This window comes from Alligator mississippiensis, chromosome 3, assembly GCF_030867095.1.
Source record: "Alligator mississippiensis isolate rAllMis1 chromosome 3, rAllMis1, whole genome shotgun sequence".
Classification (NCBI taxonomy): domain Eukaryota; kingdom Metazoa; phylum Chordata; order Crocodylia; family Alligatoridae; genus Alligator; species Alligator mississippiensis.
In genome coordinates, this window is record NC_081826.1 from 231334391 (window position 1) to 231346981 (window position 12591).

General features: G+C 40.6%; 1 protein-coding gene across 2 annotated transcripts in view; it reads left to right on the forward strand.

Moving 5' to 3' along the window:
- EFNA5 (ephrin A5) overlaps positions 1-12591 on the forward strand; it is a 253388-nt gene that overhangs the window by 203180 nt on the left and 37617 nt on the right. The window lies entirely within an intron of this gene.

Sequence of the window (12591 nt, forward strand, 5' to 3'; positions counted from 1 at the left end):
AGGAGTCCAGCATTGTATAAAGTAATGTCTCAGGATTGCTTCTTGAAAAAAACAGAGAGATCTTTATGTGGAACAGCTGGTTCTTTAAGCATGGAGGATGTGGAATGCAGTGGGAACAGGTTCCAAGCAAATTAGCATGAATGAGCTCACACACCTGCATCAGTAAATGATATTGAACATTGTGGACCCAGGTCTCTGTAGCAAGGAAATCTGCACCAATACTGCTTTGGGCACCAGATATAGTATGGAAAAACCTATAGGAGAACAGGCTAGTGGCCTAACAAATAAAAATAGCAGGCGGCTAAAATGGACCTAACTAGGATTTTGTGATCTCGTAACCATGCTTTGTAACTGTCACTCCTTCTGTTATCTTGTTTGACTAATGCTCCAACAAAGATCTTACTTCATCAATTTATGTACCTGAAGTCTTCCGTTTCCCAACAAGCTTCAAGTATTACAACTACAATATTTTTCAATGTTTTCAGTGTCAGACAAAGGAGTTAAAAGCTTTAAATAGGCCATAGATCCCAATAAATATTGCCTTCCTGTCTGTTGTTGGCCTTTCTACTGTGAAACAGTCATTCCACCTCATTTCACCAGAGAAACTGAATACATAGCATCCCTATTTTTCAGCCTTATTTCTTCAGGATTGAGATTTTTTTCCTTTTTAAACCTACTGGGAAATGAACTCATGGTGAATTGTTTTCAATTCCTATTTTTCACCCAACAAATAAAGTTTTATAATAAGTGAGATGTTGGTGTCACAAGAACAGCACCTTGTTTTCCATGTTATGCTGGAGTGCAATAAAAAAAAAATTGAGCTGTAACAGATATTATTTCAGTGCTGATTTCCTGAGATAGTCATGCGAAATCATGAAAGCCCAATGCCATTTCACATCCTGCAAGTAAATAAGTGGAATCATAGCTATGTGGAGAATGTTGTATAATAAATGAATGCATGTTGTGTGACCCTAATCCTAGCTGCTTTATTCATAAAAATCTCCCATTGGCTTTACCAAGAATTTTTTTTGCTAAAGATTACAGAATTGGGCCCCTTTTGAGCACCATATTTTTTTTAAAGAATCCTGTGAAAAAACAAGCCAATATATTTGTGCTGAGAAATTAATTCTCATTTGTCATGCGATTCCTTTGTAATAAAATATTGCACAAGTGCCACACGCATTATTGCAAGTTTATAAACTCCTGTATCAGCTTTTTAGATTAAAAAAAAAACATAATAAGGTATAAACCAAACAAGAATGTAGAGAAAGAGCATGAGAAATCTCAACTTGGCCTAACTAGCTAATAGCTTGATTATTAGAAAATACAAAGTCCACTGAGCTTTATAAACGAGACATTATTATTCAAATGAACCCAGGGTGCTTAAGACTGGTTTTCCTCATTTGTGGTTAAATTCAATATTTCACTAAAAATCATTATGTGTCTTCTATAACATTCAGTTAACAGAGTCATTTAACTGTCAAGGGCTCCCATCAAAGTAATTGTTCCAAAGTGCTTTAAAATATCAAGAGCTTTATGCTGTTCAACTGAGTTTAGCTGGAATTACTTTTTAAATGAAAGGTAAAATAGCACAAAATGAGCAGCAAAGAGATATTCGTTTACCAGTCGTGTATTGGCCTGGTATTCAGTGAAATTAAGCTTTCAGCTATGTTTCGGAAACACAAAAGTATGCCTTCTCTTTTTCTATAGTTTGAAGTATTTTTTCCCTCTTCATTCTTTCACTCATTCTCTGCTACTGCATAAAATACCTAATGCAGTGATCCCAGAGAAGCATTATATACTATAGTAACAATTAAATTTGAGGACTCTCTAGGAAGAGTTGTCCATCATGGTATGTTTTCTTCCCTTATGTGTGTCGAATGAATAAACTGGTAAAACAGTTCCTTGTTCTTTCTTGGAAATTATTATCATGCCCTTGAGTGCAGGCCACAAAAACAAGCATTGTTTTCTTGCTGTCTGTTTGTTAAATGCTCATTGCTTAGCAGAATAGTGTTTCATCTCCTTCTCAGACCCCAGAAACTTTGTTTTGGATGAATGTGCTGTCTAAGGGCAGAAGGCTGTAGTTTTTGGCTTCGTGCGTTCTGGGAAGATAGGTTTAAATTGTCCAATGGCAGCAGGGCTTGGAACCATAACAAAGGCTAAAAGTGCTTCTTGGTAAGAGGGCTATTAAAATAAATTTCTCTCTCCCTCTCTGCTTCTGTTATTTGCTAAAGATTTTAAATGGGAGCTGTTTTTAATCTTCCTTATGTTATCCATTAAGGATAACATTTTTTCCCTCTTGCTTGTGCCAGTTTCAGGTGCTGTAACCTCAAACCATTCATTTTCTTTTTTTCCAAAGTCTTTGTTTTTTAGAAGTATTATTCCATGTCTTCCTTGGAATTTGAAATCCCATCTGTATCGCTTGCGTGAACTCAGATCTTCCTCTGCCTTTTCCCTTGCTATAAAGTTAGATTTACATGGGGTTTATATTAGTTTGCCTCTAGTTTCATTTGAAGAGATTAATTCAACAACATGCACCTGTAAATCACCAAAATACTGAAAAAGTAGGTTTACTTTTGGGAAAATTTATAATAGGGAGGTTGCCTCCAATAAGTTAATTGCTTATATCAGTCTTACCTCAGGAAATGTTAGTGGAAAAGATAATGGGTTAAGTTATGAAGCTCACTTTTAATCTCAGTTTCTGTTGAGTTTTGCTCAGGTTATTAGGATAGCATATTTTATAATGCAGTGAAAATAAACCTGAAGAGTTAGGGGTCATAGAGCTTGAATACTTTTCAGAATAATTGTTTTTGATATCTTCTTGAAGGAAGAAAGAGATGAAATTAGACGAAGTGTTATTCAAGGGTAAATAAAAGCATTAGAACAGGAAAAAAATCTGGGATATTAAAATGATCTCTCTTTTTAATGCAATATAAATCAATGTTTTATTCAATTTTTTTCAGCAATTTGGAAGTAAATATAAAATCAGTGGTAATAAAATTTGAAGATGAAAACATTGCATGGAACAGAGCTCAGGGCAGACCCTACCAGATCCCTACTTGAAATGTCTTCCCAGTTTCCCAGCAAGCTGTTGATAACTACTCTTCGAGTGTAAATCTGTTATCAGCTGTAGGCCTACTTTATGGAGATATAATCTAGGCTATATTTTCCTAGTTTGTTTGTGAGACTGTCATGTTGGGAAAGTTTCAGAAGTCTCACTGAAGTCAAGATATGTAACATTTCTGTTTTCCCGTCATTTGTTAGACCCTGTCAAAGAGGGTATTTTTATAGGTCTGACATCCTGTGATCTTGCCAAATCTATATGGGCTTTTTATTGCATTATTAATTGTTCTAGTCATCTAATGTCTTTCCAGATACCAAAAGTTGTCTCACTAGTCTGTAATTACCAGGCCCTCTGTTTTCTTCTTTTTAAAAGAAGTAACATATTTTCCCTTCACCAGTCCTTTGAGTCCTGCCCCCTCCCCACAAGCTTTTGAAGATAATCTCTAGTGGTTCAGCAATTCCTTTGGCTAGTTCTTCAAGTATATCTAAGGTGAATTTCATCACCAACTTGAATGCAATTAACTTATCTAAATACTTTTAAGCTGTTCTTTCTCTGTTACGTCCTCTGATCCCCTTCCTTCATTTATATTAACTGTTAAGTTCAGGCCATAAGTAACTTTGGGGAAGACTAAAGCAGGAAGAGCATTGAATGCCACATTTTGTGCTGTCTCATCTGTTATGTGCCCTCCTTTTCAATTAAATGAGGGATCTATATGCTGCTTTAACGTATTTATAGAATTATTTTTCTGTTTATGTTCCTTGCTAGTTGTAACTCATTTTGTTCCTTACTGTTGCCATTTTATTCATACATGCTTCTCCTATTCCCTGCACTAGTAGTTCTCAGCCTCTTTAGATTTAAGGTACCCACTCCATAACTTTTCAGCTGAACGCCACTAAATTCAGAAAATCACTGTGATAGAGGGTAACAAAAGAAACTGCAGCATTGCGGGGGGTTTTTTAAAGTAGTAAGGTTCAAGTTAACAATGTCACTTAAATTAAAAAAAAATACCTCTTAATTTTTTTTTAAAGGCTTATTACATAAAAACTGCTTTTAAAATAAACTGCACAGAACAAACCTCTTCCCAGCCTCTCTTGCAAGTCGGATCTTCCCATGCTTCTTGTGTGGGGCCGGGCAAGACAGTCTCTGACACAGTTTGGGTCTGCCTCCCTTGGCTGGGGGAGCAGTTTTCAGTGTGCTGGCAGGAACAGTCCTTTCCAAGATGCCAGCACCATAGGGCATCTAAAGGGGCAACCTCAGGATTTGTCTAAGGGGTTTTTGTTTTGTTTTTTTAAACCTACCTTTGTGATCTCTATGACTGCTTAACTCTGAGACCTGCCTGAGGAGTGCGTATGTCCCTCATTACATTTTGTAGCTGATCAGTGCTGTGCAAAGCAGGAAGCAGTCCTGCTCCTTGCTTTCTACTCATATATACTATGGCACAGTGAGCAGGCAAGGTTTTTTGGGTAGATGTGATATCTTTTATTAGACCAACAGTCTAGTTGGGGAAAAAAAGCTCCTTGCAAGCTTTCAGGCTCACTCACCCTTCTTGAGGCATAGGAAGTCCTTTTGTTTTCCTAATGTCCACCTATTTATTACCTCCTCACTGACATCTTGTCACACTTTTAGCTTCTTTAATTCCTTGGAGTCTCAGAACAGCAGAGACTCCCTGTGCCTGACAAAGGGTGATTGTGCCCGAAAGCTTGCAAAGAACTTTTTTCTAACTACTCATTTGGTCTAATAATAGATACCACATCTACCCAAAAACCCTGGCCTGCCTATGTCCTTAGACCAATAAAGGTACAACCAAAAACCAGTGGCACAGTGAGGTCATCTGGCTCATTCCCTACTCCCTAAGAGTTGTTCATTCTCCTCCCACTCTCTCCACCCTTAAAGATGCAGCACTCCTGCCAGTTCTGCTTCGGAAGTAAACGTGCCTAGGCGTTCCTGAATATCGTGTATAGGATTTCTGTGGCTTTTTGCACCTTACATTGCAATTGCATCAAAGAGCAGCCATAAAAGTCACATTCTTTGAATAAAAAAAATGAATGAACAAACTAACAAAGTGCTTCCTTGCAGCAAACCACAGCAGATTGGAAACTACTCATTGCAGTCTGGTTTCCTCTGTACTGTTGAGCTGTTTGTTTGTACTCTCCCAAACTGGGGAAGGCTGCAGTAGAAGCAACATGCTTACCTGCTGCAGCCTCTTTTGCATGGCTCTGACGTGCCTCCTGAAAACCAAGGCACATGGGCAAATCTCACTTTGCTGGGATGGTGCTGGTGCCACCAGTGTTGTGGCACACTAGCAGGTTCTTGCTAGACCCTGGGGTGCTGGGGCACCAAGACTGAGAACCACTGCCCTACATGGTGTCCTTGTTTCTGTTGCCCTGTGGGGTCAGGCCAACGCTCAGGATCTCAATATTGCGCTGTTAAGATAGGAGGGCATGGTGTACAATTGCACATGCACACATAAAAATCAATTAAGCACACATACACTCACTAGGTGCATACACCCCTACTAGGCATACACACTCAACTAGCAGCTCAGATACACACACGTTCAAAATAATTAGTCTAGGTTCATGCATACCAATCACCAGTTTAAGCCCATACACGCTACACCCCCCCCCCCCAATTTAGAAAAAATCAGTTACCAGTTACCAACACCTGCACATCCAATACACATACGTGGATTACTAATTCATATACCCCCCATGTGTGCACGCGCACGCACACACACGTGCACACACACACACACACACACACACACACACACACACACAATGTTATCTATATATGTGTTTTCACTGATTCACACACATACCACCTACCTACACATACACACGGGTGAGTTCCTAAGTTGGGTGTTGTGATGTGTATGTATGTATATGCTTGGTGTACTTGGGATACCTGGGGAAAGGTTAAAGTAAGAAAATAAAAGTATAAGGATTTAAAGTTACCAGGACCAGGATTACAACCAGTAGACTGCAGGGGCCTGGGCTGAAGAACTGAGGCTTAGGGGTAACTTTAGGTTAATTGATCTTAATTGATTAAAAGACAACACCCAAAGCCTGCAGAACAGGGAAGCATGCCGGCACACAGTCTGGGACTGGAGCCAGAGCTACAGGGGAGCTGAAAAGGTAGGTGCTGGAGAGGGAAAATGGGACTAAGGTAGTGTGGGTGTTAAAGAGGGGCTCTGGGTGTGGGGAAGCCGGAGAAGTCTGGGAAGCGGCAAGGGGGGGAAGCCTGAAACCAGAGAGACAGACAGCAGAAAATCACAGAAAAAGCAGCAGGTGAGACTGAAAGGCAGCAGGGGCAGCAGGAAAGCAGAGAAAGACAGCAGAAAATCACAGGAAAAGCAGCAGTAGGAATTGAGAGGAGATCGGGAAACTAGTGGAGACGGGTGGGGGATGGAATTGAGAGAGAGAGAGAATGAGGCTGGAATTTAAGATAAGGAAGGGACTGGGATTCAGTAAAACATAACCCAACTCGAGGTTGCAAATGACAGTGGTTTTATTGAACAGGGGAGATGGTGACACAATGCCAAATTGGTTCCCTTGCACCCACACACACACACCCACACACTATGGCAGCAGGAGAGGCTTGGTGCAGGGGCTGAAATCCACTGAAGTCTAGGAGGAGAGAGAAAGAGAGAGTCCAAATTGAAGGAGGAGGTGCGCAAGTAATATCTACCTATCCCAGGCTGGAAGTTGATCCTCGATGGTCAGTCAGGATCTCCTTCAGCTCAGTGTTGTCCAGAGGGGCTCGCCAGCAGGGCCTCTGGGTTAGATAGGTGACGTGAAGCTGGTCTGGTCTGTATGGAAATGGCGTTCCCACTGGGTCTGTCTTCACTGCCCCTTTTTATAGGGGCAGACCGTATGTGACCCTAGTGACAAGAGGCATGCCCAGGCAAGGGTCAGCCCCTGATGTATTGAACATGTGTGCTCCATGCAGGGATGTGCAGTTTTGGGTGTCTGTAATGGTGGGGTACAATGAATCATATTATTGCAACATGGGGTGGCCAGGCAGAGGACACAAGATGAAGGCTTGACATATAAAATGGAAACATGACACGACTCTGGTTCACTTAAAAACACAGGCCTAAACCATACAATATCCATATGAAACAATAAAAATCAATACGAAAATGATAATAATACAATATACAACAGTACAAATTAATACAAACCTAATAATTATACGATATAAAGCAATGGATATCCAAAACCAAAAACTTGCTAGCAAAATAAAAATGTTTAAAGCTTGTCCTAAATTTTAGCTCACTTATACTTATCTATAGGGAATAGAGTTGGAGAGAAAAGTCAGAAATGGTTGGGGAAGGGGAGGGAATAAATTTTAAAATAATAATAAAAAAGAAGAAAAACGGGGGGTTTTGCTACATTTTCACTTTTTGCCCTATTCTTTTTTTTTTTATATTTACCAAGAGACAGTGCAATAAGTCTGCTTCTCCCCTTTTTCTGGACTCCAAAGCAAGTATCTCTGGTCATGATACAGTGTAAGATATTCTTCCCCTTTTTGAATATTCTCTACCTGTCTGTGCCCGTATTCCAGTCCTGTGACTTATCCCACCAAGTCTCTGTGATGCAAATTAAATAACATTTTTTGAACATGTACTAAGACTTGAGATTTTTCTTGTTTCTTTCCACTGGCTTTTCTGTACAGCCATCTTAGATGTTTGGCAAACCGCCCCATTCTTGCCTCTCTTGTGAATGCTGCAGGCCCCCTTACCACAATCTCTTCCTTGTCATATTCTAGCAATTTGACCAGGTCACTGTGTTTCTTTTTTTATTATTCATCTATAGGTTTTTTTTCACTGTTCCCTTTCAAATCTTCTTCAAGCCTGATTTAAAGCCATCTCACTACTTTGTAAGGCAGGCTCTATATTTTCCTAGCAATTCCTCTTAATGAAACTCGGTTCTGTGGTTGGAAAGCTGGAGCTTTCCTGCTGATATCTTCATAACTATGCATTCACTTTTCATGTTCATCTTTCCCAATGTGGGGGACACCTCCTCAACCAGGAGGATTTACAGCAGTGATTCTCAACCTTTTTAGACTTAAGGAACACTCATGAGACTCAAGACATCTCTCAGAAAGAGTCCACTCTCAGTTTTCACTCATTTTTTTTGACAATGGAAAAATACTATAGCAATTCTTTTCTGTTGCAGAAAGCTCACACAGACTACAATAGATCAGAATTTTTTTTGACAATATGGATTCCTATTTGAACTCTCTGGGTCTGTCTTGTGAATCATGTAGGTTTCTGCACGCCTAACAGTGCTAACCTTGAATGGCACCCATGAAAGGATCTCATGGCGCCCTAGGGAATCACAGATTTTACAGGAATAGTACCTGTCCTTCACCCTTGATCACAGAACCATGGGGTCACTCTCATCTCCCCAGTGGTTCTACTTGAAGATGTTGTTAGTACGATCAGCAACCTTTCTGCGGCATTTCATATTGCCCCCAGACAGGTGGTGCACTTTCTGGGAAGATGGATCAATTCGGCACCCATGCTGTATTAGATAAGACTAGAACCTGACTCTAATGAGCCTTGTGATTACCACATTCAATAATGTGATTCTAACTCTCTCTCTCTCTCTCCTAATATAAATATTTATTATATGAAACAGAACAACTTCAGCATTAGAGACTAAGAGGACACCCATTCACCAGGATATCTTAGAGCCTGGTGATTCCTGCATTCTCCTGAAAGATAGGAGACCTGGATTCAAGTCCCTCCTCTAAATCATGTAGAGAGGGAGGGAAGAGATTTTGAACCAGCATCACCCATGTTGCCTTTTTCTTGTGGAAAGTTCAGTCACAAAACAAAATAAGTTTCCAGGACTAAGACTTTGGCAAAATGTCACAAATTTCCAGATTGGCTTTTGCACCTTAGGTTTGGTTTGGCTATATCAAGAATTTTTGGTCCTTTAGTGGGCGTGGAAGGACAAGGTTTCTCTTCAAGGCTACACAAGATAAATTTATGAAAAAATCCTGTAGTCTAGAATGCTGGGCCTATTTTATTTTAAGAGCTGTATTAGAAAGGATCATTGAGCTTCCAACTGTTCCCAAACATGCCTTTATACTGTGCAGTCTGACTATGAATGTTTTTGCATGATTTCTCAAACTCTCTGAAGTCTGATCTGTATTAGTAATTCTTCTATGGAAGTGAGATATGGAAAATATGCTAATGTGACTACTCTAATGTGTATCGATCACTATTTAAAGTGAACCAGTGCTTACTGAAGATGAGGGTATTACTTTCTTCTCATAATGCAGAGCTAATAAGGCCTTTTTAGGAAATCAAGTCCTCATCATCTAGCATAGATACATAGTAATAGTTAACTAATAACATGCTTGGAGAGGGCATGGACAAGAACTTCCTTGTGAACAACCAGACTGTGTTTCTCTTGGACTTTCTGCCGTTGAATTTATTCACCTGGACCCTTGGTAAGATTTGACTACTATGTCCGTTAGTATTTGCTGTGTAGTTTTATTTCAGTTTAGTAATTTGTGAATTTCCTGTGCTTTATCTTTAAGAAGTTTTCAAATACAATATTAGATTGTTAATTGGATCCATATTTGCAATATATCTTCACCATATAGAAAACCAGTTTTAGCATTACCTTTATGTTGAGAGGCCATTACTTTTTTCCTTACCTTCTTAGGTAACAACTTCTCCATGCCAATGGCTCTCCTTTTGCTGTATGGACTTGTCATCTTTGTCAAATGGCTTAAGATTTATGTTAGAGCAGGTGTGTCAAGATGTTGCTAGTTTTAATAGAGTCTGGGTACCCTCCACCAGGCCAAGTAGACAGCAAAAGGAAGGAAGGATATAAGTATGGATAGGTGGAGGTCTTCCCAGGGAGTTCTGTGTATTTAGGTATGATGACTCTAACTTTTTAAGAACATTGCAATTCAGAAACTATGTTTTTGAAGCAGCAATGGTAGCAGTCAGGTAAAATAAGAGTTTGAAAGTATTCAGTAGGGTGTTGATTTGAAATTTTGGTCAACTAAAATGCTTTTCTCAGTAGCAGTTCACTTGCCTTAAATGTGACCTACACAAAATTAGTTGAAAGGTTTAGTTTCATTATATTAACTGATGCCTGTTTTGTTTTGGTTTTTAGATGCTAGTTCTTAAAGTTTTACAAGAGTTACTTCCTAGTACATCCCTCTGTCTTCTACAATATCCATACACAAAGGATATTTTTATTGGCAAGAGCATAAAACAAGAGATGATGTTACCCCAAAGCAGCTTTTTATAATGATGTCAGTACCTTCTGGTGCAGGCTTAAGTTTGGGGCAGGGAAAGTTCTGTAGCTTCTTTCCTCATCCCTATCACCCTTCAGCTTCAAATTTTTGGTAGTTTTTGTTCACAGAGGAATATGGTGCTTGGATTTTTTTTCTGAGATATGTATATGATATATATTTACTTAGGATCATTATATATATACACAAAATATATTTGATCCTAAGTAAATATTGACCCAGTGGTTGTATCTATATGAAATATTTACTGCTGAGTTGTCTAATTAGCTCTACAATAAAACTTCACCATCTACACATGGCGTGCTATTAGGATGGGGTAAACTAATTAACTCTGCTGTAGGATAGTACTGCCAAACACAAGTATTATCCTATGGCACAGGTGTAGGTTATAGCCATGTTGGGCTAAGGACATAGGCAGACAAGGATGTATGGTAAATCTGATATCTTTTATTAGACCATTGGTGTTATACCATTGGTCTAATAAAATATATCAGATTTACCCAAAGAGCCTTGTCATCCTATGGTAGAGTTATTTACTCCACTGCAACGCATGTGACAGGGTTCACTGGAGCACAAGGGTGCTACAGTGTGGGGGCTGTTTACCAGCTAGTCCTGCACTGAAGCACTCTTGTGCCCCAGCCAGCCCCTCAGCAGCACATTGAGCTGGGTTAGAGCAGCCCCAGTCTGGAATGATCTTACAGGTAAAACTTTCTTCCCAAAAGTAAAAATTGTTGCTGCAGGCAGGTGATGCCAATACATCACAGCTACTTAATTTAGAAATTAAGAGTGGTCTTGTCATTCAGTGACTAGGTGTGGCAGGGGCAAGGGAAACACCAAGCTGCAGGGACCTGGCAGCAGCAGCAAGAGCCCCTTGCTCCCGAGAATGCTGGCGGCTCTGCTGGATGGTGAGATGTGGAAACAGGGTGGCAGCAGCAGCAGAATCACTGCACCGCCAACAAAGCCAGTGACACCACAGCCCATGGGGCCACAGGGAGAGAATAGGAAGGACGGGAGAGCTGTGCCGGTGATCTCCCAGCCCCCGGGAGCAAAAGAAATGGGCAGTGGTAGCAAAGCCACCATACAACAATACTCACCGGGGCTCTGACAGCATCCCCTGCTGCAAACAGCTGGGGCCCAGGGTGGACTGAAGAAGAAAAGCTGGCACAAGCATGGAAGCACTTTGTAAGTGCATGGTGGCGCAGATTCACTGCCTGGGGCAGCGAGACACCAATAAAAGCCCTGGGTTCCAGTCTGTATGCGGACCAGAAGGAAGTCCCTGGCAGCCTAGGGCAGGCTGCGGGACAGGCAGGGAAGGAGCCAAAGACAACGATGACCGGTAGTGGCAGCTGCCTTGCAGGGAACTGCCTCCATCCAGTGAGATTAGAGGTTCCCCAGACCACAGGCAAGGAAATGTGGGAGCCCTCCTAGAAGGAGGGTGTGGAGGAGCAATGATAAGACCAAGGAGGCACATCAAAGGCAGTGACCAACATCGACGCCAGATCCAAAGAATATCAACGTGGCAACATGTTGGAGCTAGGTGGGATGTAGGGGAGGTAGAGCCCCCAAATCCTTGCACTACCAGCTGAAGCTGGGCATAACACCAACTCTGAAGTAAAGTTTGATATTAAAGACGTGGCAGGCGAGATACTCCAGTGGGTGAGGTAACTGGTGCTGGGACAAGCGGTTGGTCCGCAAGCCCACGGTTGGCCCAGGGCAACCATAAAAGTCTAGGTGGGGAGTGCCAGACAGGCACGACCAGTTATACTAGGGTATGGTAAAAGGAGTGCTGGTTTTATTTTCTTTATTCCTGCAGGTATTGTTTTACCAGGAAAATTGTATCATTTGTTTTTTGCCTTTCATGTAGAAGTTATGAAGTCAGATGATTCCTTTTGTAACTTCCCAAGGCATCTTTTGGCTGAATCATGAGTATATTCCAAGAGCAAAGAAATGAAGGTTAACTAAAGAATATTAGGAAAGGAGACTGAGGGAATTTAAAAGATTTTTAAGTACTAATTGTGCTTTTCTTTTGGGGAAACAGTTGTTTATTACCAGGTCTCCCATTAACCTTTCAGTTGAGATCTGATAAGCATGAACACTGATGCCACTTTGATAGCAGTGGGCTTAGTCATGCCATTCAAATAGGAGTCATGCTTTGATAGTTGGTTCACCCAAATCGCTTGAGATTTGTTTCTGATTGAAATCAAAGCAATTGAAAGAGTTTGATAAATGAATATTTAAAA